The 14238-nt window shown below is 42.7% G+C and overlaps 1 protein-coding gene and 1 pseudogene across 1 annotated transcript in view; both read right to left on the reverse strand.

The window, feature by feature from the left end:
• Nucleotides 1–292: 292 nt before the first annotated feature.
• Nucleotides 293–14238, reverse strand: part of LOC114570617 (tripartite motif-containing protein 16-like) — a 29723-nt gene continuing 15777 nt past the window's right edge. The window contains exon 4 of the transcript XR_003694550.1: nucleotides 293–601. The gene's annotated coding sequence lies outside the window, so the exon portion shown is untranslated. The remainder of the gene's footprint in view (nucleotides 602–14238) is intronic.
• LOC114570616 (tripartite motif-containing protein 16-like) lies at nucleotides 3476–5471 on the reverse strand (annotated as a pseudogene).

The following is a 14238-nucleotide window of genomic DNA, read 5'->3' on the forward strand; positions in this document are numbered from 1 at the left end:
AGTTCTTTTGATTGTGATTTTGATTGACTATGTCGAAAAAGTGAGAAAGAAATCATGATGTAGCATGTCGAAAAATGTCATTGTATAGTATGTTGAAAAAAGTGTTTATAAAAAGTCATAGTATAGCGTGTCGAAAAAGAGATAAAAAGTCAGTATAACTTGTCAAAAAAAGTCGAAAAAGTCATAGTATAATGTGTCAAAAAAGTGACAAAAAGTCAAAGTATAGCACGTCAAAAAGTGATGAAAAAGTCATAGTATAGTTGTTACAAATAAGACCGAAGGGACCCGAAGGCAAGGCTCAGGGTAAAGGTTTATTAGGGTAATGAATGGAAGTGCAGGAATGGGGGTGTGGGGAAGCAGACACCAGGGACCGAAGCAAGGGCACGAGTACTGGGACTGGGGAATGAGAGGAAGCTCCGGGAGAGCGGGGGGACTGGGGCTGAGAGGTCCGAGGGGAAGGCACTGGAGTCCGGGGAGCAGAGGAGTCGAAGTGGGGAAGGCTCGAAGTGAGAGCGGAGGCAGAACGGAGCAGGGAGCCACGAGGAGGGGAGCGGATGGTGAGACCAGCTGACTGGAGGCAGAGAAACGGTGAAGGGGAGGACTGTAAGAAACAAACAGAGAGAGATTCACACAAAGGAACTGACAATGGAAAAGACCAGGATACAGAGCAGGATACCCAGGGCTCGGTTTACACATATCACCATTTCTAGACACTGGGGGACCATAGGCAGGCTGGGGGAACGCATATTAATGTTAAAAAACCTCATGAAGGGACATTTTCATGCCATGGGAGCTTTAACTAATGGAGAACTAAATTAAGTGCAAAGGAATGCAATTGAATTGCCTTGTTGCTGAAAGGTGCTGTAGAAATAAAGTTGCCTTGCCTTACAAGCTCAGCCTGTCAGAAACCACCGTTGTGCCTGCTCGTCTCAGAGGAAGTGTAACGTCAACAGCACTGCGACCGTTTTGGCCTCGCCATTAATATCATACGCAGCTCGCTGTCCGCGTGAAGTTTCGAAAAACTGTAACCACACTTGAAAACCTCTTTATCGGCATCGCCGTGACTTCAACAAAACTGCAGAGCCCACGTAGTTGGCTTGAGTTTACTCCGCCCGCACCTCTGGGTGTGTGTCGGAGCTCCGCTCTCTGTCAATATGCCGAGAGGACAGATAAGCTTGCGCTTATGCGCTCAGATGCTTTTGGAACCGAAATTTGGCACCGAAAGATAAATAATATTTTCAATACTAGTAGGATCTGAGTTTTTTGGTCGCTGCCATAAAAGTATCAACGTTATAGCGTTAATAGCTACTCAATAAAAAGAGACTTATTGTTTAGTTTCAAAAAGATAAAGTTAACGTTCTATTTTCCCAGTTTTCAAAGCTGATGTTTTCTCTTGGTGTCGTTGGCTTCTACATCTTCAGGATGTCCCACTCTGAGAAGAAGTGGGACTGTCTGGTAAGTTCTCCTTCAGGTTAAAGCTGATTATGACTTGATTACCCTACAAAGGAAAATGACGTAATGTAATAACTGAGGCTGACTGGCTTTATGAGCTCTGTTGTTATCTCTACAGCACAGTTACAGTATGTCCACAGTTGTTGTCTTTTGTTAAAAAATAACACTAAGTCTATTCATGCCATCCTCTGATAGCTTATTACAAACCAATGATAATATAACCATCTGCAGAAACAGAGCCTTGTTACTAAAACAGAGGGGACTGTCCATGGTGCTGAAACAGAGCCTTGTTACTAAAACAGAGGGGACTGTCCATGGTGCTGAAACAGAGCCTTGTTACTAAAACAGAGGGGACTGTCCATGGTGCTGAAACAGAGCCTTGTTACTAAAACAGAGGGGGCTGTCCATGGTGTTGAAACAGAATCTTGTTACTAAAACATAGGGGGCTGTCCATGGTGCTGAAACAGAGCCTTGTTACTAAAACATAGGGGACTGTCCATGGTGCTGAAACAGAGCATTGTTACTAAAACAGAGCCTTGCTACTAAAACAGAGGGGACTGTCCATGGTGCTGAAACAGAGCCTTGTTACTAAAACATAGGGGACTGTCCATGGTACTGAAACAGAGCATTGTTACTAAAACAGAGGAGGCTGTCCATGGTGCTGAAACAGAGCATTATTACTAAAACAGAGGGGACTGTCCATGATGCTGAAACACCAAATATTATAGATTTCTCCCCCGTCAAAATATATGAAAGACAAGGGTTGCAGTTCTCCAATAGTTGAATCCCTCTCAGCTTTATCTGGGGCCTTATTGAGGTCAGTTTGAGCTCTTTGTGTGGAGCAGTCATGTCTCCTGGAAGCATGTCCCCAGCTGTAGCTCCCTCTGGAACCAGTAAGCTGAACATGACATCAGGTCAGTCCCAGGGAGACACTTAGCAGTGTCAGCAAGCTTTGACTTTCTCGCTCTTCTTCACCCACACAATGCACATCTGCCTCTTCTGATTGGTTAACCCAATTATTATTTTTACTATTAAGATGAGAGGATGTTGAGTGGATTACAGACTGGTTTATGTCAAAGTTTAGTCAGGACACTGTCTTAAAACCATTTTTCTTTTTCAAATGCTATAAAAAGTTAAAACGTGTCAAATTTGACCTGAAGAAAACACAAGGTTGGTTGACTGATTTGTTTTTACATATAGTGGTGTGTTATTTATACTAGGACAGGTTTTTAGATCTCCTTGCTTACAGTTTTGTAATACATGATAATATATTAAACGGTAACATCAGTATCATGGCCTATACTGTGGCTATACACAGCCCTAACACCGTGGTGGTCTAAAATCGGGGACCATATGCCCCTTTTTAACTTTGAGCCCCTGCCCCTTCACAGGTCTCTGCACGGCTCTGCTCTTTCTCTAATACCTGGAACAATCTTTCCCATCCCATGAGCTGCTTTTTGCAATGCAAATGTTGTTCACTGCTCCAGTAAATAGGACGGACCTTAGATAGGACCAGGCAACGGGAGAGGGAGCGAGTGAGAAACGATGGTCACTTCAGAGGGGAACATCACCCACAATGCTTTGCAGTTATGTTCTTGTGGCTTTTGGCAATGTATACTGTTACGTAATATTAAAGGGCGGGGGGGTGGTCCCACATATACATAACGTGGAGAAATACATGAATAACAAACAATAGCTAATATCTACAGATCATATTGGTAAAGATCTTTTTTAACATATCGTCCTGTTTCAACAATCAAAGGTAAAATAACAGATCTCAACTGAGCACATTGAGAGCTTCTGGGGCTCCGTGAATGTTTTTAATCAACAAACAAAAACATCTCATCGCTTCTAAAATGTCAATACAAAAAAAAACTCTAACTAATTTAGAAAGACGTTTAGAAAAGCAAATAAATGTCGAAAAAAGTGACAGAAAATGTTCACAAAAGCAAAAAAATAAGAAAAAAGCAACAAAAACGTGTGAACACAAAAAACATCAAACACTGACAAAAACGTAGAAAAAAAATAGAATGTTACAACCAATCAGCTCTCAGCAACAAACAGAGACTAAATAAGTCGAAGAGTTAAAACAGAATTTAACCCTTAAATGACTTCTGTCTATTTCAGTTTACACAACTCAGCAGACTCCCTAAGACCAATACAGCATTAGTCCAGCATAGAGGGGCTGAGTGAATGTGGTCTGGACTCTGTGGAGGAGAGTCATGGTTTCAGAGACGCTGTAGAAGGACAGAATACCTGCACTGTGATCCAGGTACACTCCTACTCTGGAGGACCAAGGACCTGAGAAGGGAGTTTGGACTTTGTTGAAATAAAATGTATAACTGTTGTTGTTACAATCTAACACCCAAGATTTGTCATTTAGTCCAAATCCACATTCATCCAACCCCCCTGCTCTGCTGATATTTTTGTATGTGACTGATACATCAACTCCTCTCCCTCTCCTCTCCACCTCCCAGTAACAACGTCCAGTCAGACTCTCTCTACTCAGGACCTGAAACCAGCCAGTGAATCTGTCTGGGTGACTAGAATAAGACTGTTGTTCACTCATTACTGTAGCTTTCACGTGAATATTTTAAGAATCCAGCTCTGGTCTTGGGCCCTGGTTGTGGCAGTAAAACATCCACTTCAGTCCCTGTCAGTGAGACGTTTGTCCTCTTCTCTCTCAGGACGTCCTGTAGTTTATCTCGGACTTCTGACACGGCTGCTGTCACGTCCTCAAAGCAGCTCAGAGGACAGATATGGATGCTGGATGCTGATTGGCTGAGAGGTGACAGTGAGGGGTAGTTGTGTAGAAACTGGGTGTGATCCTCTGTGTGTGAGAGCTTCTTCAGCTCAGCGTCTTTCCTCTTCAGCTCAGTGATCTCCTGCTCCAGCTTCTCCTGAAGCTCTCTGACTCGACTCTCTTCTCTTTTCTGCTGGGATCTGACCTGCTGCTTCACATCAGAGCTTCTTTTCTCCAGGAGACGGATCAGCTCGGTGAAGATCTTCTCGCTGTCCTCCACTGCTTTATCAGCAGAGAGATTGATGGCCTCCGCCTGCTGTTGAAGCAGCTTCACATCTTTCTCTCTGTCCTGGATTCTCTGCTGGATGTTTTTTCGACTCCCCTCGAGCTCTCTCTGCCTCTCAGCTCTCTCTGCTGCAGCTGAGACTGTGTCGTGGCCTTTATGTTCCTCCACAGAGCAGAGATTACAGACAAGCTGCTGATCAGTACGACAGAACATCTTCATCACCTCATCATGACGAGAGCAGACGTTCTCCTGGAGCTTCTTGGACGGCTCCACCAGCTTGTGTTTCTTGAATGTCTCTGATTCAAAATGAAGCTGAAGGTGTTTCTCACAGAAAGAAGCCAGACATTGCAGACAGGACTTGTGTGCTTTGAGTTTTCTCCCGGTGCAGACATCACAGGCCACATCTTCAGCTCCAGCATAGCAGTGATCAGCAGGAGCAGCTTGGAGTCCAGTATTCTTCAGCTCCTCCACTAAATCTGCTAACATGGTGTTTTTCAGCAGGACAGGCCTCGGTGTGAACGTCTTCCTGCACTGAGGACAGCTGTGGATGTTATTATGATTCTCTCCATCCCAGTGGCTTTAATACAGTTCATGCAGTAGCTGTGTCCACAGGGAGTAGTCACCGGATCCTTCAGTAGATCCAGACAGATGGAACAAGAGAAGGTTTCCCGGTCCAGCTGAACTCCTTTCTGCGCCATTTCACCTCTCAGTGACAACTGTCTGACTGTGACTTACAGTATGTGTGACTGTCTTATCAAGGGATCCAGGTTCAAGGTTCAGCTTCATTGTCATTGTACAATACAGGGAGGGGTTATCAAGCTGTGATTCATGCCAGGATGAGGAGTGGCACCTTCAGTTTGGACTTTGTTTCCTCATTTTAAATGACACCTCAGTTAAAATGTCTTCTACATCAGAAAACATTACATTTCTTGTTATAAAATACTTCTTGGCTCCTCAGGTTTTGCTGATGTCTCCATACTTCTGACTCTTACTCAAAGTCTCTTAAATGTTCCATTTACTGGTTTAAAATCAACTGAAAGTTATCAAACTCAACTGTCATAAAACCCTTTCATTTCTGTATAATAATCTCACAATCCTAGAATGTGTGTAAAAGGTGTCAGAGATAAGTACTCTGAACACAGGTGCATAACATTACACCATTGTATCCCCCCCTTGTTATTTTCTCTGTAAACCACCGAGTTTAAAATCCAACACTGATACTTTATAGTACAGTATGCTGCTGATGTGACGCTAGTTGGCTTGGATGTGAGGGCGACTCTGCAAAAGGTCAAACATATTTTAATAAATTTCTCTACAGCGGTGGTGTAAGGAGAGTGTTTAACACAAATGTGACACCAAAGAACTTATCTTATCCAGCAACACACAAGACGCTCCTGATAAACTTGATCCTGGATCCCCTGTAGAAACTGTCAGGAGTTTCAAATATGTCTTTATACAAAGAATCATGTTCTAGATGTTGTTCTCTTGTCCGAGTCCACCAAACAAGTGGCTCTGTTGGAGCTAAGAGACCCTTGGAAAGACCGCCTGGAAGAGGCCTTTGAAAGGAAGCTCGCCAAGTACGAGGGACTGGGGTTTTGCAGCCCGATCCCTGTTCAGAGCCTTCAATCTGTTAGGCATTGATGGAGTGAGGAGGAGAAGAGCGGCAGAGAAAGCCTCAAGATGGCTATAGCTCAAGAGAGGAGATCCATGGGGGGCAAAGTCGCCAACTGGACACAGGCTGGGGTCTGATCAGCCTCAGCTGGGTCGCCTGGATGAGGGTGTATGATGTTGAAAGACCTGAAACACCCAATGATTCCAGGAACATCACTGAAGATGTGTCCAGCAGCATCAGTAGATGTATTTGCACAGGTTAACAACAATAGCTCAAAAACCTCAAGTTTAATTATAAAGTTATGAATAAAAAAAATACATGAGAAAAGACAAACAATAAAAAAACAGATTCATTACGTAAAGAAATAATTACTAATTGTGATTTCATATGTTTACATATACCTCTTACATGTAAACATATGAAATCACAATTAGAAAGAGGCTTCAGGGGGAAAACGTTCTACAGTTTCTACAAGTCTAATACTTGTTTTGTTGTTTAACAATCTAAGTGATTGAGTAGAGATTTTAGTTCTATGAGAAAAGGTACGTTAGGGAAATTAATTAGAAAATGTCTGCTTGTGAATATATAATTTGGCATATAGAATGATGAAATGAATTCCACCCCACATCACATGATAACCTTTCAAATTATCACGTGACAGACACTATCACAACACTAGGCACGCCTTCATGAGACGCTTCACACTACCTTTACCTAAAACTAATGGCATAAAGAAAACTGTCATGTACAGTTAAGTGTACATACTGCCAGAATTTGTGAAATTCTGGCTAGTTTTTGGAAAATATGACTGATCATGCAGAAAACCTCTCTTTTATTTATGGATAGTGGTCAGGTGAAGACATTTATTATTACATAATTGTGTTTGCCCTTTTTAACTACTAATGATGACTAAAATCACCCCAAATTGCCCTGATCAGAAGTTTACATACCCTTTAATCTTTGGCCTGATAATATACACACAAATTGACACACCCAGATTTAATTGGCTTTGTAGGCACACCTGTGACATATTTAATTGTAATTAGTGCCTATGTACAAATAGCCAACAAATGTCATAGCTCTTCTGAGACATTGGCACATTGCTACAGAGGCACAGGACAGTTAGTCAAAGTTGATGGCAAAATGAATGCAACATGTTATCAGAAAATATTGGATGACAATTTGCACTCATCAGCCCATAATCTGTGCAAGGGACACACTCCACACTCCAACATGACAATTATCCGAAGCAGAAGGCCAAGTCAATCCTTCAGTGGCCTCAGCAGAACAAAGTGAATGTTCTAGAGTGGCCATCACAGTCTCCTGACCTCAATATCATTGAGCCTCTTTTGGGAGAACTCAAACATGCAGTCCATGCAAGACAACCCAAGAATTTACAGGACATGGAGGCTTTTTGTCAAGAAGATTGGGCATCTCTACCATCTGAGAAAATAAAGGCACTCATTGACAACTATCACAAAAGCCTGCAAGTTGTCATTGATGCAAAAGGAGAAAATACACAGTATTAAGATCTAAGGGTATTTACACTTTTGAACTGGGACCATCTCATTATTTTAGTTATTTCTATGTTTTGTTTAATCATTGCACTATTCTGTAATGCTTTATAGTTTAATTTGAATTCTATTAAAATGAAAGTAACATGTTTTTCCTTATAACTTGTATTTTCTTAAAAAGGACAAATTCTTTCCGGTTATGTACACTTATGAGCACAACCGTATAGGGCGATATCAAACTGGAACATATTACCACTACATTTAACACAGATTACAAGTGAGATCAGTTTTAAAAAGGGAGTTAAATTAGCAATTAGTCAAACAGAAATCATCTTAAAAGTGCATATGATAGTTGGGATGTGAATGTGGATTCATGTTGTGTTGTTTACCTAAGTATGGACACTAGCGTACACTGGTACCCCCTGATCGCTCTGGATGACCTTCGGAATGCCAAAGACCGAAATAAACCGACTTAGTGCTTTCACCACCGCCTTAGTGGTAATAGCCCTCAACGGATATGCAGCAGGATAGCGAGTGTTTTGACACATCACAGTTAGTAGGTATTTACAGCCAGACTTAGAACATGGCAACGGACCCACACAATCCACAATCAAATGCTCAAATGGTTCATTCACAACCATAATAGGTTGTAATGGAGCAGGCTTAACAGACTGATTGGGCTTACCCGTTAGCTGACACACATGACATGTTTTAATGTAAGCTGCAACATCTTTCTTCACCCGCGGCCAAAAGAAATCCTTCAAGATGTTAAGATAAGTTTTCTCACACCAAAGTGCCCACTCTCATCGTGAGCAACTTTTAAGACAAGGACGAAATTTGGTACCACCAACTGAACGACAGCATCTCCAACAACGTCAGTACCCAGAGTCAACCACTTCCTAAACAAGCCATTTTGAACAAAATACCCACGTGCTACACTGGTGATCTCCGTAGCAGATGCAACCATATCAAACATTACTTTAAGGGAAGAGTCACTCTGCTGTTCCTGTACCAATTCAGTTAATGACACAGATAGGCTGAGAAAACTCCTGGCAAGTCAGCGTTAATATGATCAACAACAGCCATAACCGGGCAAGATGTAACCACTGGCAAAGGAGGAGAATCAGCCCAAACACGCCCACCAACCAGCCCGTTACCCAGAATGAAATGAATCCCCTCAATGGGCAACGCCGGACGCACACCAACGGCTACCTCGCCCTTCACCAGCTCACAGTCCAGGACCAACTTATGTAATGGTATGGGCAAAACGGTTAAACCCATGCCACGACTAAGTATATAATCGCCCGTATCAGTGTCATCAGACAGCGGCAGCATAGATCCTACAATGTAGGAGTCAAAGGCCCCTGTATCCCTCACGATTTTTACCGCCACCTTAGTCCCACTTCCTACCAGTGACACAAAGCCATCTATAATAAAAGGAGCATAGGCTGCCAAGACATCCGGTTCAAGCTCTGTAGTAAGCAACTCAGATACACAGTCCACAACAACTCGTGCAGCGGCTGCCACAGGCTTAACCCTCGATACTCCAGGTTTGTTTTTAAAATGCAGGAGCGGACAATCAGCCTTCCATGACAGTAGTTACAATTCGTGTGGACAGCATCACCTCGCGATACCGCCTCCGAGATTGGCGCACCAGCTCTCCAAGAACGCTCACGCATTGTAGCCCGCTCTCTAAAACCTCCTTTATGAAGCAACAAGTACTCATCGCCTGACGTAGCCGCACCCGCCGCCGTGACACACTGCTTCTCACTAAGACATGTTGCAATGTAACCAGGAAGCATCCTTAAACTGCTCCAAAACCACAAGATCACACAGACCCTCAAAAGTAGTGACCTCCAGCGCAGCCAGTTCCCGAGCAACCTCCATATAAGTTTGACCACTAAGTCTCTCCCAGGACCTGAAACGTTGGCAAAATGCCTCTGGCACTAACTCATACGCTTTTAACACAGCAGACTTTAGTCGCATAGCCTGAGCTATCCACTGTACTCAACGAAGAATAAGCTTCCTGCGCCCGTCAGCACACATTGAAGCATCAATGCACAATCTTCATCAGGCCAATCCCTAGCCTTAGCGACACGCTCAAACCAGAAAAACGTATCGGGATCTTTCTCATTAAACGGTGGCAGTAGTCGTAAGTTATACTACCCTAATGTTCTCTTTAAAGCGTTTATTGCTTATCACTACCGAGAAGTGTTCCGCAATCATCAGCAACTGCTCCTTAGTACAACGCCCCAACGCCTCCTCAGACGGAGCCGCAATAAACGCATCACACTCCGCCATCACAACAAACTACAACTGGCAAAACAAAACGACAGCAACAGACCCAGCAAGACAGTGCAACGTCCCTGTGCGCATTAAGAGGACCAACCCCCACCTGGTATGGAGCTTCCCCGCTATCTAGATCAATCCCGCTAACTAACTCAACCCTAGTCTTCATGCAGCTACTTGTGGTGGCCACTTATGCACTAATGACTGCTGGCAAGGGAGAGCAACTAGCACGCTAGCAACCCTCCGAAAACCACGGACATGCTCCCAAGCCAAAAGCTTCACCCACGTTCGCCACAGCACTATCAAAGATCAGCTCAACAAGCCCAAAAGTGGACCGTCGCTACAGCCTACAAGAGAAAACTCCATCCACCATAAACAACACGCACACGAGGACCCACACCAGCCACCCGGATCACCCGTCGACCGTAGCAAACAACTTACAAAACAAAAACACCAACAAAGATATAATACAAATGCCAGAAAACAAGCCCTCACTACCCAGCTCAACCAGCCAAACCAACGTACAGCACCACCGCACTACCAAACAAACAAACAAACAAACAATAACCAAAGCAAAAAAAAACTTCTTACCAGTCCAACGGGCTGCCACGCTCCCAACAAACTAAACCACAACACACACTAACCAAACACAAAAACCGGCACGAGCCCCCATTTTGTCACAACCTGGCTCAAAGGCCATGACAAAAGAGGGAGCGAGGCATCGTAAATGATCAAAAGTGATTTATTTAACAAAAGAATAAACTAAACGGAATTTAACTAACTTAAATAAACCCAAAACAAAATGTGGAAGGCGGGGTGATCAGGCCATGGTTGATGTCTGGATGGTAGTGAAGAGAGAGAAGTCTAGTCTGACCAGGTGGAGCTTTATCAGCTGCCAGCTCCCAGGTGCACCGGATCTGCAGTCAATTCAAACAAAGATGGAAACAAAGATGGGTAAGACCAGAGAGGTATCACTCCCACAGAGAGGCCCTGCCAGATTACAGAGGGCCGTCACAGTTTGTTGAGAAGGAAATGAGAATGTATCATAAAACTATATTTTATTGATAATGTGGAATTATTAAAGGTCCAATATGTAATATGTTTACTATAATAAATCCAAAATTGACCCCAATGCGTCATCAGATATTAAGGAAACATGCTAAGTTGAAATTCTATCTTTTCTGCCAACACTGCAAATGCCAGTATTTTCTCCTTTTGAAATTTCTGTTCTGTGACAGAATGTCTGTTTGTGTTTTGTCCTGTGTGTTGGTATCAACTGTCCAGTTTGACAGCCAGGCCGGGTTGCCAGATATAAATGTAAACACGTAAGCCCAGCGCGCTACAGCTATGTTCAAGCAATGAAAAAACAAACTAGAGTTTGGTTCACATGAACTGCTGCTGTGCAGACTGTAGTTAGAGTTTTGCACATGTAGCTCCAGTTGTGCCCACTGTCATTTCGCAATGGAAAACAACTGTAATGTGTAAAGTAACTAGTAACTAAAGCTGTCAGATGAATGTAGTGGAGTAAAAAGTACAATATTTCTCCCTGAAATGTAGTGGAGTAGAAGTAGAAAGTGGCATGAAAAGAAAAGACTCAAGAAAAAGTACAAGTACCTCAACATTTGGAGTGAAGTACAGTACTGGAGTATATGTACTTAGTTACATTCCACCACTGCTACCTTCTACACATTTATCACCTTTGTGTGGGAAGTGAGGTGATGAAATTCACACGAAGGAGGAACCCTGAGCCAGACTGTGAAACATTTCAAAGTGTTTTTGATGTTTCTGAGCCGTTGTTTTAGGGATTACAGCGTCTGTCACTCAGTTGGTGCCGACCGAAATATCACTCAAACTATCGGATGGATGAAATCTTTTTCAGATATCAGACCAGATATGTGTCTCCATCTGCTGGTTGCCGTCATAACGAGCAACATCAGTGGAGTAAGTAAGTAAGTAAGTAAGTAAAATTTATTTATAAAGCGCTTTTCACAGATAAAATCGCAAAGTGCTGTACAAAAGAAGAGGTAAAACAAACAATGTAGAATGTGTATACATATGTAAAATTAAAGTGACACTAGTGAAAACCCATCAACCAAAAGCTTTCCTAAATAAACATGTTTTCAGATCCTTTTTAAAAGAGACATCAGAGTGGGGCTGGGCAATAAAACAATAACGATATGTATCGCGATAGACACATAATCAATATCAATAGAAAATGCGGTCGATAAAACGTTCGATAACTTGTTTTTCTTCATCAGAAGAAACCATTGGAAGAAACCAGAGGTTGTGAATCAAGTTTGGTTGCATGAACAAAGGCCCTCACTTTCTGGCAACTTAGCAACGTGGGGAGTGACACTAACAGCCAATCATGTAACAGTATCATGTTTGGTTGCGCCACATCGCTGTCTCGTGTTCTTCAATAACAGAACCGGCGTGGAGTGGAAAGTGAGTGCCGCAGCGAGTGAGGAAATCGTTGATAAAACAGGAAAAGTCAGTATGGCAGTTTTGGGGATTTTATAAGTCTGACCGTAGTCAGACCAATGTCGTCAGACCGTCGTCCCCACCAACACTGGTACTACCATAAACTTGTTTTACCACTTTAGCCGCGCTCACACTTTGGAGCACAGCCATATTCGCCATCAATGTCCAACAACATCTGCAGCTGCAACACGGCACAAGCAGCAGACCACCATGGAGAGGTACTCTGCATCAGCGCCTTACTAAACACTACAAGCAGCAGACCACCATGGAGAGGTACTCTGCATCAGCGCCTTACTAAACACTACAAGCAGCAGACCACCATGGAGAGGTACTCTGCATCAGCGCCTTACTAAACACTACAAGCAGCAGACCACCATGGAGAGGTACTCTGCATCAGCGCCTTACTAAACACTACAAGCAGCAGACCACCATGGAGAGGTACTCTGCATCAGCGCCTTACTAAACACTACAAGCAGCAGACCACCATGGAGAGGTACTCTGCATCAGCGCCTTACTAAACACTACAAGCAGCAGACCACCATGGAGAGGTACTCTGCATCAGCGCCTTACTAAACGCTACAAAGAAATAACGGAGGAAGACATGCTGAGCACTGTCCAGAAGCCAGGTTACCAACCTAGCACTAAACCTGCAGAAAATAGTTCCTTCTCAGGTTTCTTATATTTAGCTAACACTTTGCACTATTTTATGACACTTTATTAAGCATTTCTTACTTATTCTTTAATTTTGCACCTTAATGTTAAGAGATAATTGCTAAGTGTTCATTGTGATTTTAGACCTGTTTACATTTTAATTATTTGAGTGTTTTCCATGGTTGTGTTGACATTTCTGCTTTTATAACTGAGGGGATTATAATCAGAGGAAGGTTAAGTTTAAAATAAAAATGTTTAAATTTAATATATTTTTCTCCTGGTCCTTATTTTAAATAGGTCATAAAAAATATCAATAATTATCGATATTGACCGATATGAAAAACTTATATCGTGATACAGTTTTCAACCATATCGCCCAGCCCTACATCAGAGTCTGCCAGACGTATGGACAGGGGCAGGGCATTCCATAGTCTGGGAGCAACAAACTCAAAAGACATGTCCCCTCGGGTCTTATAACGAGTCTTAGGGACTACAAGCAGGTTCTGGCCAGGGGACTGAAGAGTCCGGCCAGAGGAATACGGCTTCAAAAGGTCCAGGATGTACTGTGGGGCCTGACCGTTGAAGGCTCTGAAAGTCAGCACTAAAATCTTAAAATCAATCCTGAATTTTACAGGGAGCCAATGGAGAGCCGACAAGACTGGAGTAATATGAGACCTTCGAGGAGCACCTGTTAAAAGTCTAGCAGCAGAATTTTGAACAATTTGCAGTTTGTTCAGGGCGGACTTATTTAGACAAGTAAAAACAGAATTGCAGTAGTCAAGTCTTGAGTGGGATTACTACACAGTGGAGAGGAACCACCGACATTTACTCCAGTACTGGACCTAAGTATCCTTCTGAGGTACTTGTATTTTACTTATGTAGAACTAATTTTATCCAGATGTAAATGTAAATCTGTAAATGCATCCGTCTCAAAGATAATATTAAATATAAATGTAAGCATTAATTAAGTGATGAAATGTCCATTTCTGGCGCTGGTTAACAACATGTTTTCAGGCTGATAGAAACCTTTTATAATAAACATGCAGTGTGCATTGGACTTGTGGAGGTTTCTTACTGCTAGACTGCTTGAATCTAGGCTGAGTACTTTCTTTAAATAGGCTTCTCTGCTTCACTGTTACTGTATCTGCTGTCTGATGTTAACTTGACTGCTCTGTTTGAGCTGTTTTTCTTACCTAGGATTGTGTGAGCT

Source organism: Perca flavescens, chromosome 16 (genome assembly GCF_004354835.1).
Source record: "Perca flavescens isolate YP-PL-M2 chromosome 16, PFLA_1.0, whole genome shotgun sequence".
NCBI classification, from domain to species: Eukaryota; Metazoa; Chordata; class Actinopteri; order Perciformes; family Percidae; genus Perca; species Perca flavescens.